The following is a 13,087-nucleotide window of genomic DNA, read 5'->3' on the forward strand; positions in this document are numbered from 1 at the left end:
TAACATACATGTGCTCTGGTTTTATAAAATGGTAAAATGGGAAAAGTGTAGAGTGGCTTTAATGTGAGAAAACGATCTAACAAGTGTAGTTGAAGTTCATGTTTTGGCGATTGGCACTTTGTTTGGCTTATAGTTCATAACTTTTGGAATCATTTTGAAACTTGGATCATCCTTTTCTTCTTTGTCTCATCACTCCTTCGCCTTCGCTGCACATGCCACGTGCACGTGTTAACTCGTGCATACACTGATACACATACACACATATTGACATATACGCGTATCCAAATATGAACGAGTAGATTTTTGGTTGGGTATGGTTGATTAAAGAATGTTTTGTGTAGATCTATATATTTCTTATAATGTTCTAATATGATTAGACTGATTTAGTTGATTTACTATATAGTATATACGCCTATAAAAGTCAATGATAGTATCGAGATTTAGGGACATTCATTCCACTAGCTCTTTTTTCTTCTTCTAATTAGTTGTGGACTATATAGGTAAATTGATCTAAATATGAGCTTTATAAGATGATTAGTTATAGGAATACTATTTGTTGATAGAACATGTATTAAAACCTAACTTGGGTTTAGTGGAACATGGACAGTTTGACTATTATAAGAATCCAATGTGGTCTCAAAACATTCATCTCGTTAGATATCTTAGTTATGTATATGTGCATGCTCTTTGATTGGCACACACTTAAATTATATGTACTATATTATTCCTAGGCATCTTACTATACAGACAAACTAGTAATTTCCAATTTTCTACTGTGTGACCGACAAATTAACAATAATGAAATTGGTGAAAGTAATAACAAAAACAAGTTAGTGAAGTTATCTCAAAAGCAAGTTAACAATTAGAAAACGAGACTAGATTTGACGAGGATCGAGTGCAATGTGAAAGCATAAGCTTATCAACGGGCCAATGGCAACTTTTCAGATCTTGTCTTGGATAAATAAACTACATTACTACTTACTCTTTCTTTTATTTTCTTGGATAGATTTTTCAGAATAGTCGTATTATAAACCTATCACTTTCAGAATCGTATTATAACTAAACTTACAACGACTCGAGGTTTTTAGATGTATACATAAATCTATCAGAGAAAGAAAAAAGATCATCTTAAAAATCATTTGTCTTTTGTTTGTTGGCATTTGAAGATGGAGGAAGGAAGACTTTTGAGATTATCATCTTTTCTCTAATTACTTTGACCTTTACTTGATTGTTTTACTAATACTTTTGTCATTTTCTCCTTTTTCCAATCACTAACTAGTCTTGTTTGAATCTGTATGATGTATTTTTTATAACTTTTGAAAATTTTATACTATTTTTTCTTTTTGTAGTTTTAAAATAGTCACATACATCTAAGTTCACGTTTATGTGTGATTTTATCTACAACTCTAATCTCTCTAGAAGGTTATCGAATTTTAATTCAATGATTCTGTATATTCTTTTCTCCCACTTTTCGTTCAATAAGTAGTGACACATTGTAAAACAGTTCTAACTTTTTAGTAGTGGTGTTTCTTTTTCACAGTTCATTTTTCTATGACTAAGGAAGACTAATGCACTAGTCCCTCCACCATTATCGGTAGAAATGTCGACGTTAAGTTATCATATTATATTTTAACCAACTAAAGTATAAAACAAAAAGCAAACGTATATCGAAATGCAACACAAAAAAATTTGAACTTTTACAAAGCTCACTTTGAAATTTGAAAGCGCTATTACACCCATCACGAAACTATTCAAATCAAAAGAAAACAATCATATAATTTGACTAATAACTACTGATAAAAAAACATTTTATGGATGTAGAATGAACAAATGGGCACAGGCACAGACTCGATTAGCAGCAACGTTCTTATTATCCCCAAGTACCAAATCTTCTTTCTCTCGCCATACCGCATGAACTTCATCTGTGCGAAACCGCTGTGTAAAGGTACAGTCTTGGATCGGCGTTTCAATACCATTAACAAACGCGAGTAGACCCGTGTAAGCAATCATAGCTCCATTGTCGATACAGTAACGATCATCCGTTGCAAATAGCTTTCCATCACGTTCAGAACACATAGTCCTCATCATGTCCTGCAAACGCTCGTTACACCCGACACCTCCAACTATCAAAACATCTTTCTTGTCACAATGCGCCATTGCTCTTTCTGTGATTTCAGATTATTCTTAAAAGTCCAATACTTTGCATTCATGTGGCAAAGATATAACATTTAAGAACAAGTGATATCCTTACTTGAAGGGAAAAGCACAAGTCTGCTGGTGTGCACTCGTTATTTTTGAGTTTCTCCTCTGTAGTAGTTTTAATATAACTCAAGATTCCACTGAAAGATACATTCATACCTTTAACAGCTTACGGAAGATCAATAAAGTGTTCTCCTTTCTTCGCAAGCTAGTGAAAACAAATTAAAACCGAGTTAACATTGTTCTTTAATCTTTATAGAACAGAGATAACATTACATTCTCGAATGAAATTGAAATCTACCTGTTCGATGTTATAACCAGTTGGATCATTAGAAAGCTTCAAGACTCTAGCAAACCTATCCAAACAATTACCAACAGCAATATCAATGGTCTCACCAAAAATCCGGTATCTACCTTCACTATAAGCAATCACCTGAGTGTTCCCACCACTCACATACAGAACAACATGATCAACAGCACCAGTAACTACTCTACCCATCTCAATGTGAGCCACACAATGATTCACAACAACAATAGGCTTTTTCCAAAGCTGTGACAACACCATAACAACAATAGCTGAGACTTGCAACGGTGCTCCCATCGGAGGACCTTTCATATAACAAATACAATCAATTTCTTTAGGAGTTACTTTGGAACTCTCAAGAGCTGATTTGACTAAAGGAAGAACATGTCAAGATGATGATGTGCAGTCTCTCTAGGAAGGAAACCATGACCAGGCGGTGTTATGTAAGTATGTCGTGGATTCGCTAAGATTGTACCGTCTAATGTCACTATTCCAACACCAATCTTGTTAGCTGAACCCTCATAACCAATAGGCTTTATGTATCCTCTTTGGCTTGAGAACCTTGGCTGTCAACACTACTAGCGCATTATTCGTTTCAGTGGGCAGAATTTTTGATTTAAAGATTCCCAGCACAAACTTGATCACTGAACTTCCCACAATATCCCAGTAGTGCTGGTAAAAAACAAGATGATACCATCATGTCCTAGAGATTTAAACTGCCCCATGCTTTGGAGCGCTCTCTCCACTTCTGAAGCTGTAAACGGTCTATTCAACACAACTAAACCTGCACAAGAAATCCTGGCAAACCCCACCATTGGAAGCTGTTCTACGTTTTGATCCTCATCATCCATGGAATATAACCATTTATAATACGCTACAACCAGCTGCTCAAGATCCATCTCATTTGTCAGCCATTGTCCATCATCATTCTTAAGGCTTTCAATTCTATTTCTAGCATCTAATAAGAGTAAAAATATGAAAGTATTGAGTATATCTATCCCCCAACACAATCCATTTCTCCTGAGCTTTCTGGAACCAGAACAATTCTTTCTGCTCAAGAACTACCTCTACCACTTTGTCAAGAGCCTCCTCCTGCAACAATAGAACATCATCCTGTCTCACCTCTAGTTCCCCTTAACTTTTGAGAGTCATCGCTCCTTGTGTTGTTGAATTTCATCAAAATCTCCCTATTCCACTTCTTCAGTTTCCCCTGCAATACCTGCAAAGCCTTTGGCGTACTAATATCAACTCTCCACGATTGTGATAACAGCTCTATGAAACTGTGACAATCCGTCCTGCGGACCCCACTAGCTCACCGCTAGCTGCCCCAACGGACCGTCCGTGGACTCCGCTAGCCCACCGCTAGCCGCCTAAACGGACTCCAAGCTGGCCCTGCAGGGCATCGATCCTAACCCATCACTGTGGATATCCCAATCTACCAGTAGGTTATTGGTGCGACAGGCATTCCTCGAACCCTGGTCCCCACCCTTTAACAACCTTCCCACATGACAAGTTGCCACCAATTGACCTGAAATGAAACAACCCTTCCCATTTTTTTTTCTTTTTTTATATATATTAATTTACTAGTGGTCTCATATCCACTAACAACCTAGCAACAATCAACAACATCGGATAACCAAAAAAAATCCAATAACCAATAAGAATCTCAACAATAACAATCCAATAACCAACATTGAAATAATCCATAACCAACAATGAAATAACCAAGTTCCAACATCCTACAATGTTTTATCAACTCAACCCTAGCAACCTAACAATAGCTAGACCACAATCAATCAAGCCTCTAGAACATCCTCCTCCTCATCGCCCTGATTCCACGATCACACTTTGCCTTTACCTCTTTTACAGGAAGATTGATTGAGAAACGGTGGAACCAACACCTTAGGAAGCTTCACCTTCGTTTCACCTTTGTCCTGTGGGAAGGTTGTTAAAGGGTGGGAACCAGGGTTCGAGGAACGCCTGACGCACCAATAACCTACTGGTGGATTGGGATATCCACAGTGATGGGTTAGGATCGATGTTCTGCAGGGCCAGCTTGGGGTCCGTTGGGGCGGCTATCGGTGGGCTAGTGGGGTTCGCGGGACGGGTTGTCATAGAAACTCTCATATGTCAACCATGCCGCTTCAAAACAAAAATATCTCCTTCTTGGATCTCCTCTTCCCTCGGGGCACAACTGAATAAATAAAGGGGCATGGTCCAATGATAAAAACGCCAAATGTAACAAATGGTAAATCCCATGTTTTAAAAATGGTTAGGCGTTAGTCGGACGGTGAGAGAGGACCTAGCGATTAATCAGAAAATCGGATTTAAATCGGAAATTATTCGGGGACTAGTTTTAGGGGTTTTATGTATATATATATATATATTCGTAACATATTATTGGGAGTTTAGATCAGTCCAGCGGTATTTATCTACAATTAAAGCCCGTAGTTCACGAATTCGAGTCCAATACTCTCGTTTTGCTCTTTTTAACAGTTTTTTAATTAATGGAAAATGACGAAAATGCCCTCATCATCTTCCTCTTTGTTTGTCAATCTGTAACCACTGTAAACCCTAATTTTAAAGCTGCATCCTCATTTTTCTCTAACTATTAATCGTTTTAGCTTGTTATTCTCATAGCTTCAGCTTTTATATAACAGATCTATGAAAAGGAATCATAGTTAGAAGTTTAAAAGCCCTCAATTTTTTTTTTCCGATTTGTTGGCTGATTTTTAAAACAGGAGGTAAATATAATCTGAGTCTATATTTCAAACGGCCGCCTAGACCGATTTTTAAAACAGGAGGTAAATCTATTCTGCCCCATATCAATCAATGAGAGTTCACTACACCACTACCCAAAAGCTAGAGAATCAGAGGACAGTCGCCTCAATCGGGCTAGCCCGACCCGGCCCGAAACCCGTAAATCCCGCATATATTTGAGCCCGGCCCAGCCCAGCCCAAAATTATTCTGAGCCTACATTTCAAAACCCAAGCCCATCCCTAACAAGGCTGCAGGACATTTCGAGTTTTTTCGGGCTTATCTTACAGATCAATAATTCAAACATATAAATCTTAAAAAGCAGTGTTTAAAAATGCACTGTAACCAAATCAATCAAAATTTTAATAATTCATCTATATTCACTACAACCAACTTAGTTTAAAATAAAAAGTTTAAAACTAAATTATTTTTTTATAAAGTATTAAGCAAGGATATTAAGTAAATATAAAAACTACGATTAGAGTTTTAAATTTTATTTACAATAAATCGTTAATCAAATATTGCAATAAAAAAAAGGTTAACAAAAAAGTACAAATATATTTATTAAAAGACTTTTTAGGCTGGCCCGAGCTCGGTTGGGCTAAGCCCGAAAAACCCTATAGCCCAAACGGGCTGAACAAGAAAGACTCAATTTTTTGTGGACATATATATTTAAGATTAAGCCCGGTATTTTTCAGGGTCGGGTCCGGCCAGCCCACGGGCTCTAGCCCTAATTGACATGCCTACCATTGACCCCTATTCTTTCGTCGAACCTTAGAATGGTATTAAAATCACCCCCAATAATCATTGGACCAACCAAACCCTGAACAATTGTGGCTAGCTGCCCCCACAAACCACTTCGTTGATGGACAACTTTGTCTACAATATTTTGGAATCTCGGATAAGTTTTGTATCAATAATGTTTTAAGAAATTGTGCTCCCCGAAAATTGAACGTCAAACCTTGTGTAGAAGTTTATATACTCTTGATCCAATGGTCAAAAACTTCCCATCTTTATATCGAGTTTAAGGTCTAAACTTAGTAGTTTGTAAGAAAGTTTAGCTAGTTATTGTTAGAACATTACCAAAATAAATAATACAAGTGAGAAAGACTAAACACTGCCAAAATGAACCTAAATAATTTCTTAAGCCATTAATCAAATAAAACCAATTGAGAAAAGGTTAAGTGATGTTAATTGATATATATATATATATTTTCATTAAAAAAGGACTAAGTTTTTTTTTTCTTTAAAAGGACTCATTTTTGTTGTGATATGAAACCCTCACATAAGCTCATAGACAAATATGTTGATCAAGTACTATATTTCTTCTTAACACCATAGAAATTAAAATTATCATTCATTAATCTATTTCAATAAAAATAAATATTCTATCCATCCCAAGATCAGTACTAGATTTTATAAGGGCATCATTAAAGGGGGAACTATTTTTTGTGTTCTTAGATTAAATATATAGTGAAAATAATGCTAGATCAGTTGTTAAGATCATAGGTAAAAAAAATGGGAGAACTAATTATGGTGTTCTTAGAATAAAGATATAGTGGAATTATGTAAGATCTGTAGTTAAGATCTGTTGTTAAAAAACTAGTTATTGGGAGAACATGTTTAAGATCATAAGATTTAATAATATAATATTTATAAACATTTTACAAATTATGAAAACTTATAAAATAACATTTAAATTGCTTACTTATAAACTTGTAAATAAAATGTAAAAAAAGAAACAAACATATTACTTAATTAATTATAGCAGATAAACATCTTATTTAATGAATAAATAGTTTAATTTCCAAATTTATTCCATATATGCTCTATCAAATCCTCCGTTAATTTCTGATGTGCTTGTCTATCACGAATTATAGTATGGCCATCACCTAAACCCTGAAGATTTGAAGGCATATTTACTGAAAACGAAATATCTGGAGTAATTCCGGTTCCATCTTCTTGTTGGAATTCTTGTTCGTCATAGAGCGTGTATGAATCTCATTCATCTTCGACAATCATATTATGGAGTATGAGACATGCTCTCATAATATATGCAATCTTACCCTTTGACCATAAAAGAGATGGATTTTTAATCATGGCGAATCTAGATTGCAGGACTCCAAATGCACGCTCAACATCTTTTCGTGCACCTTCTTGTTTTTCTGCAAACAAACGATGTTTCGGATGTTGTGGTTGTGGGATGGATTTAACAAATGTCGCCCATTCCGGGTAAATACCATCCGTCAAATAGTAAGCCAAGTTATACTCATTTCCGTTGACATAGTACGTAACTTCAGGAGCTCGACCGTAAATAAGGTCATTAAATACTGGTGATTGATCGAGAACATTTAAATCGTTACAAGTACCTGGAGCTCCAAAAAATACGTGCCATATCCAGAGATCTTGTGAAGCTACCGCCTCCAAAACAATTGTTGGTTTACTGGTGCCTCGTGAATACATTCCTTTCCAGGCTGTTGGGCAATTTTTCCACTTCCAATGCATACAGTCGATGCTTCCAACCATCCCGGGAAAACCCCGCAGTTCTCCGTAAAAGAGTAGCCTTTGAAGATCCGCTTGTGTGGGTTGGCGTAGGTATTCAGTGCCAAACAAGTCAACTATTCCAACGACGAAATGTTCCAAACATTTACGAGAAGTCGTTTCAGAGATACGTAAATATTCGTCAACCGAGTCCGCCCCAATCCCATATGCTAGTAGTCGAATTGCTGCAGTACATTGTTGTAGCGGTGAGAATCCATTCCGGAAGGTTGCATCCTTTTTTGGTTTAAAATATGGAACTTCTTCACTGAGACGATTCACAATACGCAAGAACAATGACTTATTCATGCGAAACCGTCGGCGAAATTGCCTCGTCGTGTAAGTCGGATTATCACTAAAATAATCGTTCCACAAACGTTCGTGGCCTTCTTCCCGTTGTCTATCAATATAAATACGTGGAGATGGTTCCTCCGGAATTTCATGAACAGCAGCTTCAAATTGATTACTAAATTGCTCTTGAAAAAATTTGTTCATACTATCATTATTTGGATCATAATGATAGTGAAATTTATTTGAAGAAGATGCCATAGCAAATAAGAAGAGAAAGAAGTATTTGAGAGGATGAGAAGGACTGAAATATTTAATTTTGGTTATAGAAGGAAATAACAAAGCTTGACGATGTTTGTGTTGGTGGAAGGAGCAAATGTTTCTCATCTCATATATACAAGTGATCAAACTAAAGTCCAAAGAAGGCAAAGACATAGCAAACATCACGGGTTCATTCACGAGTACATAGCGACATCACAGGTTCACTAAATAAAAATCCAAACATCACGGGTTTGGTAAACAACATCACAAAATAACCACCACACATCACGGGTTCACAAAACAACCACCACACATCACGGGTTTGGTAAACAACATCCGAAAGCAAACAACAACATCACGGGTTGATCATTACTTGAGCTGGTTCACTTGGTCAGTCAGCTGGATCACTCGGTCCTTGAGCTGGATCACTTGATCTTTGAGCTGGATCACAAGTACCTTGAGCTGGATCACTTGATCGTTGAGCTGGATCACTTGTTCGTTGAGCTGGTTCAGTTGAGATGGTTCCGGAGGATAGTAACAGGTCTCAGCCTCCTCTTCTGACTGCGTACTATAGTCTAATGGGCTGTTTATACCATAGTCATATTCACGGTCCATGACTTCTTAAACCTGAAACCGAAACACATATATAAGTTCATGAAAAACATATATAAAACATGGATTCACATATAGCATATTAACAATGATATGGATTCACCGATTCACATATAGCATATAACATATATCATATAAAACATGGATTCACATATAGCATATTAGCATATATCATATTAACATTGATTCAAACATCCGAGATTCGCTTAGACAACAAACAAGATGGACATCTTCTGGAGTTGTTTCATGCCCTCTAAATCCTTCTGTTTTATCTCCCACATGTGACTAAACTCCGCAGATGGTGCAGCCTTCTCTTTGCCTTTGTTCCTTACTCTTTTCGTTGCCTTGATTCCCGCGGGTCTGCTCTCGTGCTCACCAACGACAGAACCCGTAGATGGTGCAGCTTCATCAGCTTTTCTCTTGTTAGAACTGGTTGTCTTCGGAGTGGGGTTCATAGCCTCAAGACTTGTCTCACTCTCTGCCTCTGCAAAAGCTCCACAGAACCTGCTCACTTCCCTACTGATTTTTTGCCACCTTTGTCTACAATGGTCAGGACGCCTAGGCTCAGCACCATCACGGACATGACTACTTGTTTCGTAATAGTCTCCTATACGGATCCAAAAGGACCCTGCCTTTTGCCCATTCCCAACTACTGCATCCTTCGATGTGTTTAACCAGCCGCTTATTAGGACTAAGTCATCTTGGGTCGACCATAGCCTTCTCTCCCTTCGTTGTTCGGCTGTCTCTTCTGTTTGACTAGGAGGTGGACTCGGCTGTGAACTCGGCTGTGAACTTGGTTGTGAACTAAAAGAAGGAATTTGAGAGGAACCAATGTTTACATTGGGAGCAAAGCTGTCATATGGGAAGTTAAGAAGGCTAAAGTAGGGTTGAGACTGATTGTTAGGAGTATTGTTTGATTCCATAGCAATCAGAATTAAACAAAGAAAAGATATTGTTCGAAGGTGGATGATAGAAGAGAAGTAAAAGTTATGATAGATTGGAAGAAAGAAGCCAACAAGAAGGATGATAGAAGAGAAGTAAAACAGCGTGAGAGATTGATAGAAGATTCGGATGTAGTATAGATCACTTAAGAAGGAAACAAGATGGAATTAAGAAACAAAGCGGTTGGACGTAATATAGAGAACTTAAGAAGCCATCATTAAATCAAAAGTTAGGTGTTGTTAGGGAGTTTTAATTGTAAATAACAACAACCTACTTATGTCAAATCAGTAGTAAATAAAAGTCATTTACTATTTTTTCAAAGTAAATCATTCATAGATTTGGTAACTACTCAACTATATTTGTTAAAGCATTCATAAGTTACAAAGACTAGCCAAATCTAAGAGACATACAAACAAACCAAATGATAAAAGGTTAGATGGTGAGACATACAAACCAAAACAAAGAGACACTTAATTGACAACAACAATGTCTAACATCCGACACCACAAAACAATTTCCCTCATTACACAATCAAACCACAAATAACAAGCCACTACAATCACAATTAACAATTAACAAACCACTATTAACTACAATCAAATATAATCATTGAATAAACACTAATATCACAACTCAAATCAAGAAACCACACATGGGACTTACCTTTTACTTTCGAGCAACCGCAGGGTTCTTGAAGGATCCGATTCAACTTGCGCTAGTTAACCTCACCTACAAGCCTCCGAAACAAAGAAAATTCAATTTTAAAACATGAGGGTTATTGTTGATTCCAAATTCAAAATACAACTCTCGAAATTCAATCATAGATAAGTTCACTAAAATCGTATATTGATTAATCAAAATAAGATGAAACAAACCCTATGACAGATGAAACAAACCCTATGACACATGAGACAAATCCTATTCTAAACCGGGCAAACCTAATTAACAGATTTGAGATTAACCCTAAATCGATGAAACATCCAAGAAACAAAGAGTGAAAGAGGAAACGACGGAACTACCTTCTCTATATGGTCGGTCAAGAAGATGTCGACTTCACCTTCAAATCGCCGGACAGATCAATCGAAAAAAGAAGGGAATTGAATCGTGTAAGTCGGAGAAGTTATGTAAAGATCGACTGCTAGATGGAAGAGCTCTCGATTTTGGTGTTTCAATTGCCGGAAAACAAACCTTCGGCGGTGAATATGGAGAGAACGCGGCTTTCGCCGTTTTGGAGAAAAACACAAACCCTAGACTCGATTTCGCAGAAGGATGAGACAAATGAACATTTTTCTTCCTCTACAAAATGTCTCGACCAATCAGAATAGAGGAAAGAAAGGAGAACTGGGCTCTAGAACAGTTCTATCTCAAGACCAAAAAAATTGATCTAAGCCCACTATTCATTTTTTTATTGATTATTTTGGGCTTAGCACACCCCATGTGTTCCCCCTTTAAGGATGGCCTAACCGGATTTTAACTTGGGTAATTTTTTCTTGAGTAAACTAAGAACATGCATTTCTTTAGTTCTTAGTTTTAGTTGTTATCTTATAATAACTTATCATTTAAAATCACAAGATTACCTAGAAGAAAATGAAACATTTTTGTCCAAATTAAATTATTTATAATTGTAATATACATATATATATACAAATGTATTCATCCTTATCCATTTAAGATCTCATTCTTATTTTTTAACAACTATTATTTCATGTGGTTTAGCAACAAATCTAGTATTTGGTTGATTTAAAATATCTTACATGTATTTTCTGAATATTATCTAGTTGAAGTAAATAGAAAAAATTGAGGATTAACCAAACAACATAGATATTTATTCAACAAATTACATAGATTTCTGAAGAAATGGTGATAAATAAAGGAAAAGGATACAAGATTATTATGGGATATGGAGTTCAAAGAAAGAAAGAAAAAAATATAAAGGACATATGACTGAAATTATTGTTGGTTTTGGTTTTTAAGTAACGGAAATACTTGTTGCATATTATTACTCATGCTTCTTAGGTAAAGTTGAAGATGGTCCCGCAGATGTTGATGCATCATTAACTCTGTGACCATCACCCATCTTTCGATCTTCTCTCTTCACGAGGAAATCATCTGGAATTGGAATATCAACATATTTTGGCACTTGATCAGGTCCCACATTTGTTTTAAGCTCATTCTCTGCCAATTTGATCTCTTGTTCAACATAATTAAGTATACTCTCATAGTGTTGTACCATCCCAAGAATTCCAGAAACGGGATCACGTCTACGAGCCTTAGCAGCATAGCACAAAGAGTTGGCAGCAATCTTACGTTGTTCTTCAGATTCAAGACTGTTGAAGATATTTGCAACGATTTCGGCTCCAAAGATTTGATTAACATCTTCAAATCTTGTATCGTTCGATGGAAAATGTGCTTTGTATATGCAATTTGAGTCACAATTTTTTTTTAAGACCTTACAGATAGCACAACAGTTCAAATTCATTTTTTTTCTTTTGGTTTCCTCACTTATTCCCTAAATAAGAAAATTAAATGAAAAAATCATCAATACTATATATATATATATGTAAATTTGATATATATTAAAAATAATGAAAAGATCTTGGTTCTTCAAATACTTACACAAATGAAAGTCTAATCTCCTATATTACAACTGCAAAAATATTAAATTATCACTTGTTAATTGTAGTGAGCAAATATCTACATGAAATCTACCTAACTTGAGAGATCAAATGTTTCCAAATATTCCTATAAACACATTAATATCACGTCAATTATAAAATAAATTAGTAGATAAACTGAGATCACGTAATACCTCGATTGAAAATGCTATAAGATCTTATATCACTAAAAATTTGAAAGTCTTGTAAATTTGAAGGATGCCTATAATGAAAAATTAGTCATAGTTTTATAGGCTTAAGATGGCTAGTTACATCAATAATTTAAGGTAATATAGTAATATCTAATAAATAAGTCAAATATCGAACGTTTGACTTATTTATATAGCAATTACTATCTACCATTATTGTTATATTTGACTGCCTACTTCTATTTTAGGCAATATAATATCATATTTTCTATGCATTATAATTGTTGGTCAAATTTTCATGCATTATTTATTTTTATTTTTATCCCCTTAAAATGTATTGTTGTTATTTTTTTGTATGTGGTATCAACATAAGATGTTATAT

At 35.7% G+C, this 13,087-nt stretch overlaps 2 pseudogenes across 3 annotated transcripts; both read right to left on the bottom strand.

Moving 5' to 3' along the window:
- Positions 1-1,859: 1,859 nt before the first annotated feature.
- LOC104720181 (uncharacterized) lies at positions 1,860-3,402 on the bottom strand (annotated as a pseudogene). The gene is made up of 3 exons (XR_015568230.1): positions 3,154-3,402; positions 2,501-3,069; positions 1,860-2,407 (listed from the first exon to the last, which is right to left on the bottom strand). The product of XR_015568230.1 is annotated as an uncharacterized LOC104720181 (transcript).
- Positions 3,403-11,706: 8,304 nt separating this feature from the next.
- Positions 11,707-12,761, bottom strand: LOC104720183 (LOB domain-containing protein 32 pseudogene; annotated as a pseudogene). 2 transcript variants are annotated; one of them, XR_015567763.1, is made up of 3 exons: positions 12,712-12,761; positions 12,519-12,549; positions 11,707-12,411 (listed from the first exon to the last, which is right to left on the bottom strand). The product of XR_015567763.1 is annotated as an LOB domain-containing protein 32 pseudogene, transcript variant X1 (transcript). The 2 variants fall into 2 exon arrangements; XR_015567764.1 differs by lacking the exon at positions 12,519-12,549 and having other exon boundaries at positions 12,712-12,753.
- Positions 12,762-13,087: the final 326 nt, after the last annotated feature.

This window comes from Camelina sativa, chromosome 10 (genome assembly GCF_030686135.1).
Source record: "Camelina sativa cultivar CO46 ecotype springtype chromosome 10, ASM3068613v1".
NCBI lineage: Eukaryota > Viridiplantae > Streptophyta > Magnoliopsida > Brassicales > Brassicaceae > Camelina > Camelina sativa.